This window comes from Lepus europaeus, chromosome 6 (genome assembly GCF_033115175.1).
Source record: "Lepus europaeus isolate LE1 chromosome 6, mLepTim1.pri, whole genome shotgun sequence".
Classification (NCBI taxonomy): Eukaryota; Metazoa; Chordata; class Mammalia; order Lagomorpha; family Leporidae; genus Lepus; species Lepus europaeus.
In genome coordinates, this window is record NC_084832.1 from 30,436,159 (window position 1) to 30,447,388 (window position 11,230).

Genomic DNA, 11,230 nt, shown 5'->3' on the forward strand with positions numbered 1-11,230 from the left:
TGCCTCCCTTTCTTCTTTCCTGAAGTCACCCTCCATCTTCCTTTTTTTCTCTTCAATGTTTGCAATAATTTTTTATTTCATATATTTCTTGAAAAATCTATGTATTTGTGATTGAGATTGTTAATAATACTTATCTTGTCCATTTTTAACATACATACAGTATTTGTTTACATTTCCCAGAAATACTCTAAGTATTTCTGTGTGACTTATTTCCTGGCAATGGAATGTAAGTGGAAATCAATGAGTATAAGTTTTAGATTTCCATGAAAACAACTCCTAAACATAATATTTCCTTTTGATATCGCTTCTCAGCCTTTTGGCTAAGATCAAGTGTAGTAATATTTCCTTTTGATAAAGAATGATTAAATAAATTGAAAGACTCACTAAGATAAAAAAAGAGTAGAATTTTAAGAGAAAAAGAAAATAGACGTTTTACCTCATCTCAAATAATCTGCATTAGTCAGAAGTTAATAAATTTTCAAACATTTCCTGTTAAAATTATATTTTCCCTGACAGTGGATTTACCTTGACCGATACGTTATTTGAAGAGTTTCATTTGTATGTTATTCAGTATGTGTGCATCCCTTTCCTTTTGTCTCTGTGCTTGGGGATTTTCCTAATACTCCCCATCTGATACATATATGGCCCAATGAGACTTTCTTTCTATTTATTGAGATAAATGTTTTCATTTTTATCTCTTGACAAAGTAGAGGAGAAATAAGGAGATATTCCTATAGAACCTCCATTTCCAGGAAAAATAATTCGGAATAGGAAAGGTAGGTTATATTTCTCTGATTCTTGGTTTATGAGCCAGTTTATTCTTTGCATATTTAGATATATTAGTCATAATTTGTATCACTCTTATTGTTTTTGTCTCATGTTTCTGTAAGTGCTGTACACTCTATATAGATATATGAATCTGATCTTACAAATTCAGGAAGCATCAAACACATATTCCAGAATAGGAAAATTCTGGAGCCCAATATTTAGGAAGACTTGCTAGGTTTTACTATTACTCAATTGAAATTTATAGAGTAGTAGCTTAGTAGCTCATGTTTACAGAAATTTATCATTGTGAAACACTTATGATGCAACAGGAAACATCTGAGCTCATGAAATGATTTTTGAACAATTTCAAGAATGAAACAGAATTACTGTCCAAATATTCCAATACTCCAATATTAAAAACGACTATTTTTCTAGCATCTGATATACTTACTAAATGTTTTAAGACTCCAGTGCAAGTGTTCATAACTTAGATAACAGAATGGATACTCAGGAGCCAGGTTAAAATCAATGCATAGCACAGGACTTAATAATTCTGAACAAAGTGATTGAGTATAAACTGACCTTAGAGAATAGTTATAAGCAAGGATCTCTATTTAAAGAAACTGCTGAAGCATCAACTGCATCAACCAATTATTTATAGAAGATCCAAGGTGATCTGTGTAAGACATTGAGGATAGGAAGTTTGAGAATGTTAGCTGTATCTCAAAAAAATAAAATAAAATAAACTTTAAAAAAAAACAGCAAAAAATGTTGATTGAGTTTAGGAAGTTTATAGTTTAGTGCGGGGGGAAAAATGGAGACGTAAACAAGCAATTACACTTCATGAAAGGTGAAGAGATGTTCAGTTTTCACCATCTACAAAGCAGATACTTACTAGGAAGATTTGTCAATGATAATAACTGATAGGCTATAATTGAGCTTTTGTTTCTACAGTTGTCAGTGGTCAGAACCCTTCCTGCTCACTTTCAGTAAACCTCATTCCCTCTGCTTTTTAACTCTGGCGAAAATTATACTTCCTCTGTGAAGTCTTTGCTGCTCCTATTGTTTGTAATGCAAATCATGTACCTCCTCTCCTCTCCCTCTCCAGATCCCTTTGCCCTTCTCTGCTTTATTTTTCTCCATTGAAATTTATCCAATCACCGTAGTAAAGGTTTAGTGGATTTATTTATGCATTGTCTATATCTATTTCTTAATTCTACAACTAAAAGCACCCTTTTTCTTCAGCAGCTGTAAAAATATTTGTAACGGGGTAAGATCTCAGTGCTTGGTTAGTAAATATACATGATTACTACTTTACTATACTTAATTACAATACTTTACAATACTTAATTACGTAATTTACAATACTTAATTACACACATATAGTACATGATCTTGGAGTACTTCTTCTGACTAGACCAAATATCTTTAAGTTAAATGAAAATAGCCTCTTTTTGTCTCATTTTATCTGCTGTTGGCTTATTTGATATAATTTGGGCATAAAATCTTCTTTTATTCTCAGAACAAGCAATTTCTTTTCATGCATAATCAGTCTCATCAATTTTGGGGAAATAAGTTCTGTTCTTCTAAATTATTTGAGGAAATTGACAGGTACAGTCTTGAAATTTTAAGTTTTGTGATGCCACAAAATACACCAATATAAAAAATTATGTCATGTTGAACATATACAAAGTTTAGAAGACACAGAAAAGAAATAAAGTAATGCTTTCTAGCAAAGAAATCCTAGTTCTGAACAACTGTTCGTTTACACAGAATATTGATCAATTTTACATGGTCTATCTCAATCAGGGATGAAGGAAGACCCTCCAATCAGGTTCCCTTTGAAATGGAAATTCATAAAGAAAGTATCTTTCTATAAGTGAGTCACTTTCAGAAGTAGATCTAGGAGCCTCTATTTTATTTGCACTTGAAATTTCAAGATTAGGTTTCTTAAAAAGAAACTTTCAAAATAAAAGTGTCTTTGGAATAGGTGACCATGTGGTTCTCTTCATATGGCTATAGTCAATATTATTAATGCCTTCTCCCAGTCCAAAGGGGCAGGAAATGACAAGGATATGACATTAGGCCTATAGGATAGCATCCCATGGAACACCACCAAGGCTCAATCTCCTGGACTGCAGAGGATTTCTTAAGATATTTCAATTTGAATGAGCTTGCATGTTACCTTCTCTCTCTAGTCTGCTCGCTTTTTTCACTGCCTTTGATATTTTATTTGTATTTTTAATCTGCTGTCTGCATAATCCTGTAACGTATTTTTATCAGTGTTTCGGTTGTAATTTCATGCTTTATTATTGGTCTCAAAGCTGTCACTGAAGTTGAGTTCATTTTCCCAACTGCTGTTTGTAAGTCAACGACATGATATTCCACAAATCTCAGCTTTTTGTAAACCCACTTAGTGCTAGTGCTTATGTTTTTATTTGTTCAAGGTAGAAGTCCAGATACTACCATACATGCCGTCTACTGTGTCTGCCTTAATGTCTGCCTTAATGTACTGCATTCTTGTAAATAAGGTATTAGCCAGCCTGGGCTCTTAATTAAATGCTTTATGAAAGAATGTTTTAAACTCATTCCTGCGATTTACTCAGTTGTGATCAGTTGTATCACTAAAGTGGTGGGATTCAGGGCCCCATTCCTTTGGTAACCATCAATGTGACCCATTACCTATCCTCCTGACTGCCTGCTTTAGTTCTTATATGTTATCTTCCATCTTCAATCCACGCTCCTGGTCTACCCTTCCTTTGCTTAGAATTTATTAGAAATTATAATAATAATTATATAATAATAATATATAATAATATATAATATATAATATATAATAATAATATATAATAATAATTATTAGAAATTATTGTTATAATTTCTAATAATTTCTGTTATTAGAAATTCTGAGGCTGAATCTGTAACCATATTGTAAAATTAATTTATTTATCCATCTTCATATGTTCCATTTGATCCTAAATCATTTAGTGTGCTAATATAACATATTATTTATTTGTAATATCAGAAAAGTGTGGAAAACACAGCCCAACAAAATTTAGCCAACATGATTTATGGTGCATTGTAAATGATCTATGTACAATTCTTTCCGGGAAGCCAGTTTTTTTGCATAAGATAATTAAATTAAATTTTCTTTGGGAGTATTCAAAAGTTAAAATGTTTCATATTAATAACAATAATTATATAAACAAAAAAGGAACATTAAGCCTAAGTACAAGCAGTCAACCTTGGGCTTTAGATCCTTACTACCTGGCTTTTTGATAGGGCTGCTTGGGTTTCTTCATAGTGTAGATACTGTGTTCAAAGAGGATTCCAGTTCTATAAGGTCTGATTAGAGGAATTGATATTTGATTCCTATTATGACAAACAGATGAGGAGCTAATGCAGATCTGCAGATAGATAATAGTAGTACTTCTTTTTTTTTTTTATATATATATGGGACTCATACTACACATGGTTAATGCAATACTAATTGCCTTCTAACCCATTCCGAAATAATGGCTCATATTATCTAGATTTTTTGAGTAATACTTAGAAGATGACTTCAAGTTGGACCATAAGGAAGACTCCTAATGGCTATGTTAAAATGTCTAGCTTTTTTAATATAAAAGGACAAGTATGATTTATTGTAATGATTGAATTTATTGTTCTCAGTGGGATTGCAGAGATATTGCACTAAGATGTAAATTTTATGTTGTTTTTAATTTCAATTTATTAATATTTTATCTCATTTTGTGAGAGCATATTGCTTCCTCTATCTCAATTTTTTGATAGTTAGAAACCAATAAAGATTTAATGGGAGGAGCCTGAGGGAAAGTATGCATTTAAATCAGGTAGTGTTGTTTTAATATCCTAATAACTTTCATCTATGTGGCAATAAAATTCAATTTAAAAAGTTTAATGAAAGAAACTATGATTTATTCTACTGGATGTGCTGGAATCCCTTAAGTGTTGCTCTATTTCATAAAATAAATAGCCCAATGTTGCTTTTCTCATGGTGTGTTTCTGAAATACAGGTACTAGATAATGTTCATAGAACACAATACAACTTATAGGATTTTTTAAAAGTTTTTTTTTTTAATTTTTGCTTTGGAAAGAGCTGTTAGTTTTTTTTTATTCACATTTCAAATTCACAATATATGGCATACATTTTAATTAATTAATTAATTCAAGGAGAGTGAATAGAGGATTGATGATTGTAGTTACACTCACAGGAAAACAATGCTTCCTAATTCAAGTTGAAAGAGTTTTAACAAAAAAAAGTTTAATTCTTGCCAATTTATTTAAAAAAAAAAGACTGGAAGGGCAGGGTTTGGCCTACAACTTACAACATAACCAAGAAGTAATGTTTTAGAAATCTTTAATTCCTGACACAATCAAAATATTTCGGTAACAAATACTGTGGGAACTGAAACCATTGAATCAGCAAGACAAACCCACTACTCTGTCATCTACATAACTGATTAATAAATAATCAATTTGTCCTACCTTCTCCATAATTGCTTGTTGATGTCCAAGGGGAGATATAACTGCATTTTCTTTTAGTTCAATTATACATATGCCTTGTTGAATCTAATTCCAAGATAACACTCCAGCCTCAACAATTTGTTTCTGTCTTTCTTGTTTTGCATTTTGTATTTAATTTAGTTCTCTTTTCCTAATACTTTGATGGAGAATCATGGGTAATTAAACTTCTTAATTTCTTATTTTTTAAAATATACATTTAAGGGCATAAATCACTGATATCATGTGTAGCTATTTCCTTGAAATTTTCTTGTTTACGTGTTTATATCGATCGTTAATATTGTTCACAAAATGTCATCTAACTTAGACCTGACTTATGATTTATGGGTTATTGAAAGTACATTTCTTTATATCTATATACATCATTTTAGTAGTGATAATGTATAATTTTCTAATGAATTTACTGTTGATACATAATATATGTTATTTTAACTCTGTGAGATCTGAGGAGCCTTTATTTGCACTTTAGTGCTGTGCTGTTTTGTATAATACTACACACACAATTTTATATATATATATATATATATACACACACACACACACATATATATACACACATATATATCTCACAATAACATTAAATTGCCTGCTAATGGCATGGCCATTTTAGTTTGTTGAAGTACACTGTATGACAGCCACAGAATTAAATCACTTGACAATGTACTTCTAGGACATGTCACCATTGTTCAACAACACATGAATGTACAGATAGTAGTTGTGTTAGTGGAGATGGCTGCAATACAGGTTCTTGTCTTCCTGTAAGAAGGGAATTTCAGAGCTGAAACAGAGAATAGTGGTAAGCAAGATAGTAAGGTTTAATGAGGTTAGGCTTTTGTCAGAGAAGATATGCGTCTCTCCAAACAAATCTGATGTGAAGTGCCTGGTCATTCAGACTAGGGTAAGCAAGGCAGTAAATAAAGAGAATGAACCTGACAGGCCAGGACAACTCAGAGTCCCCATGTTAAAACATAATCCTTTATCATATGGCCAAACATTGTCATAGCATCAATCCAGACATGTTTCTCTGTGGGAAGAATGAATAAAAGACTAATCCTTTTATTTTTAATATCCTCAACACAAAGAAGTGCTCGATGCTTGAGATGATGGCTATACTGATCCCTATCTGATCAGTTCACATCTTACATATGTATTAAAATATCACACTGTTGGGACCAGTGTTGTGGCATAGTGGACTAAGCCTCAGCCTGCAGTGTGGGAATCCCATATGGGCACCAGTTCAAGTCATGGCTGCTCCACTTCCAATCCAGCTATCTGCTATGGCCTAGGAAAGCAGTGGAAGATGGCCCTGCACCTGCATGGGAGACTCAGATAAAGCTCCTGGCTCCTGGCTTCGGATTTGCATAGCTCTGGCCATTGCGGCTAATTGAGGAATGAACCAGCAGATGGAAGACCTCTTTCTCTCTCTGTCTCGCCTTCTCTCTGTGTGTAACTCTGACTTTCAAATATATAAATAAATAAATCTTAAAAAAATCACACTGTTTCCCATAAGTACAATTATTGTATGTAAATTAAATAAAAGCCTATTCCTTTTATTATTTTACTAGCTGTGGTCATACATAATTGCTGTTGAAAAAAGTCAACCTTGTCATAAGGCATTGATAGATGTCTACGAATTCCTAGGTCATATGAGATCAACATTACATGATATAGGAATGATGGTAGTTCATATGTATTAATTATGCAAATGTAAATTAGGAATGAAATTTGTGGTTTAATTTTTAGGTAACTAGTAAAACAAGGTGTGTATACACTTTGATTGAGCAACCTAACTCTGTAACCTAGAGAAACAATGTCAGCTTTGCAATGAAATAATCCACTGTGGCTTTGAATGACAAGAAATTAAAAACCTTCAAAATATTTGAACTGAGGTATAATCATACAGATGTGAAATAGATATCCTCAAGTCACTGCCATAAACTTTTATAATTACATATAAGATAGAAAATGTTCTAGCATAACACTTGCACTTTGCAACATATGCCCTAAAATGGATGGCACATTAGGAACAAGGAAACACAACAAATATTTCTTTCTAAAAGTTAATGAGAGAAAACTGACCATGATTTAAAATCATGTCCTTGATGAAGTGTGATAAATAACTCAACTTAAATAACTCAACTTATGCTAAGGAGATAAGTTACTACAACATCCTTAAACACCCAGAACACACGGTGGAGGTGTGCAGGGCATCCAAACATGGCGAACTATATACTCACCATGCAAATTCTGCTGGAAAAGTACTAGAAACTGCCTATATCATGGGTTTGAGGAGCTAGCCAAAAAACAGTGCCTAGAGTATTTATGATAAAACAAAAGAATAGTATAGAGCTATAAGGAAGATTAAAATTTTGTCATTTGCATCAGATGGGTGGAATTGGAAGCTATTAATTTTGGCGAAATAAAGCAAATAACTTGTCCTACCCCATATGTGGAAGCAAAGAAAATAAGGTTGCCCTTAGCACTGAATAGAGATAGCTAAAGATTAGGAAAGTAAGAGTGTGGGTAGAGTGATACTGGATAAGGGGTATTAAGAAATCATTAGATAAGGAAACTTTCTGGTATTCTACAGATCTGACACAGTTCAAATACAGATTTTTAGATTTTATGAAGAACTAGAAGAGAGAAGCTCAAAGGCTTCACGTATAATGTAGTGATAAGAAAGTAAAAATGCTCATTATCCTGATTTGATCAGTAAGACTGTATATACATGTTGAAATATCACACTATTCCATAAATAAGCATAGTTGTTACTAGTTATTCAAATTTAATTTATATAACATTTTAGAATACAAATAAAATATAAATTATTAAAAGGGACAGTTGATTCTTCATCATGTTATGTGAAAATTGCAAGTTGGCTTGGTGTTTGCTACAAAGGGTGTACTCCCTTGCTTTAGGATGTTTCTGTTGGACAACACTTTCCTTCTTATTCTGAGACCTAGGTTAAAGGAACATTCAACATTTGAATAATGAATCTTGGCAAATGGCAAAATCTCAGAGGGAAGGTAGACAGAGTCTAATCACATAATTATGTATAAACCTTATGCATATATGTTTTTCTATATTTTATAAGTCCAATGTCAATGAGTTGGAGAAAAATAACCTTACTCTCAAAATGATGGTGACACTTCAGAGAGAAAAATCAATTGCTAAAAGTGGTCAAATTTAATATATTTCCTCTGTATAATTAAGATATTTATTAATTAAGAGAAGATGTTTAGCAGATCAGCTTTTTTTAATCAATATCATTTATCTTGATAATTCATCACTACCATAAGCATAACGCTCAATTTCATTGGCTCAGAGACTGGGATCAGTCGAGTGTACCTGACACAACTGGGAAATACTACTTCCCATTTAAAATCACACTCATTACATGTAACTGTTACATTTCACTATTAAAATGTGTGATTAGTGTCTTTTAGATGCCAAGTGTCTTTAATGTGCCTGAACCTGATGTATGATTTTGAAGCTTTTAGTTATTACTAGTCTGGGAGACACAGATCTATACCCTATATTACACTCTGGATGTGCAATGTTCCCTCTGATTTTGCCTCTCCTTCAGCTGAAGACTGACCTTGCCAATGAGCACACATTTTCTAGTGATGCATTTATACTATTACACAAACCAGGCTTGAACCCTGAGACTACTCTCATTCCTCAAATCTATTATATGTATCTCCATCCCAATCCATTACAATTCTATCCATTCTTCGTTTTTGAAATTTACATCAGGTGTTGGAGATAAAATGCAGTGCAGTGAAGATGTGATGCACACTCGCTTTGATATACCAGAGGGAGTCTACATTTTGATATTATCATACACTCAATTCCGAAAGAACTTGTCAGGGAGGAAAGCAATCTAACACTGCAACAGCATCTATGTTTAATCACCAAAATAAACAGGGCTTAAAAATGCATATTAAATACCTAGGTTAAGCCAATCCCAAAGGGACAAATATCATATGTTCTCCCTGACCAGTGACAACTAACTGAGCACCAAAGGGGAAACCTGTTGAAGTGAAATGGACACTATGAGAAACAGTGACTTGATAAACAGCCCTTGTCCTGACTGTTGAGGAACAACTTACTGTTTTATTCTTTTTAGTATTTTTTTTTGTTCTACTTAATACCATTGGTTGAACTATTTAATTAACACACAGATATTGTTAAATTTAACTGAAAAGTGACCCCTATTAAATATAAGAGTGGGAATAAGAGAGGGAGGAGATGTACAGTTCGGGACAGGCTCACTCAGATTTACCCTAATGGTAGAGTTAGAAACGTGCCAGGGGATTCCATACAATCCCATCAAGGTGGCATGTACCAAGGCATCTCACTAGTCAAAGTGATCAGTTTCAGTTCATAACTGATCATAATGAGAGGATTAAGTGTCAAAGAGATCACATAAACAAGACTAGTGTCTGCTATTACTAAGTGATAGAATTAAAAAAGGAGAGAATGATCCAACATGAGGAGTGGGAAACAGAACAGACTCATAGAATGTCAGATGTCCTAAACAGCACTCTGGCCTCAGAATCAGTCCTTAAGGCATTTGGATCCAGCTAAAAAGCCCATGAGAGTATTTCAGGCATGGAAAGCCGAGACACTGTGGCAAAAATAAATGACCAAAATAAAGATCTCTGTGAGTGAGAACCCAGCGGAAAGAATGGGAAAACAAAGAAGGAGGTACCATTCTCTGAACGGAGGAGAGAACTTACACTTTGACTATCACCTTGTCTAAATAAGATCAGAGTTGGTGAACTGAAGAGGCTTCCATAGCTTTGACAGCTCACGACAAGAGCCTCTGGTGATTACTGACATCATAAATAAGAGTGTCAGTTGTTAAATCAACAATAGGAGTCACTGTGCACTTACTCCCCATGTAGGATCTCTGTCCTTAATGTGATATACTATGTGAATTAACGGTATAACTTGTACTTTCTGTGTGGGTGCAAATTGTTGAAATCTTTACTTAGTATATTCTAAGTTGATCTTCTGTATATAAAGCTTATTGAAAATGAATCTTAATGAAGAATGGAATGGGAGAGGAAGTGGGAGATGGAATGGTTGCGGTTATGGGGGGAAAGTCACTATAATCCAAAAGTTGTACTTTTTATATTTATTAAATAAAAGTTAAAAAATACCTAGGTTATTCTACTACTATGCATTTCAGTCTACTTTGGAGTACATAACGGGACTGGGAAAGGTTTTTTTTGTTTGTTTGTTTGTTTGCTTGTTTTTTTTTTTTTAATTTCATTATAGGAATTACTCTTTCACAGATATTGTCATTAATGCATGACCTCAATTTCTAATCCTCAGGGATATTTACAAGTCTCCATTTTTGCTCATAAACACTTTTCTTTTCAATCATCCTTCTCTTCTTATCCATAGTAATCTTGCCTGTTTTTCCAATCTTTACTGTTCCCTCCTGGGATCTAATCTCTTCTTTGAAAGTTAACTGTCTTTTAAGGATATAATGCTCACATAATTTAGGATGAATTTTGAAGGAAATCATATATATATATATATATGACGCTAAAATAAATATAAAATATGCTATAAAATATACTATTCTTGAAAAAATACAAATAAAAATCATGATTTTATTAAGAAAAACTTAAAGTATAAATTGGTAGAGGAATAGAAGGAAGGAAGAGAGGAGGAAGTGTAGGAAAAGGAAGAGTGGAAGGGAAGTATAATTTCCTTTTTAGTTGTGTATAGAGGCTGGCACTGCATTAGTGATTTAGGCGCAGGACTGCAGTGCTGGCATTACATATGGGTGCCAGTTCAAATCCCGGCTGCTCACTTCCAATCCAGCTCTCTGCTGTGCCTGGGAAAGTAGTGGATGAGGACCCAAGTCCTTGGACCACTACACCCATGTGGGAGACCCGGAATA

The 11,230-nt window shown here is 33.3% G+C and overlaps 1 pseudogene; it reads left to right on the forward strand.

The window, feature by feature from the left end:
• The first annotated feature begins 300 nt into the window (after window positions 1-300).
• LOC133762599 (U2 spliceosomal RNA) lies at window positions 301-385 on the forward strand (annotated as a pseudogene).
• The last annotated feature ends 10,845 nt before the right edge of the window (window positions 386-11,230 follow it).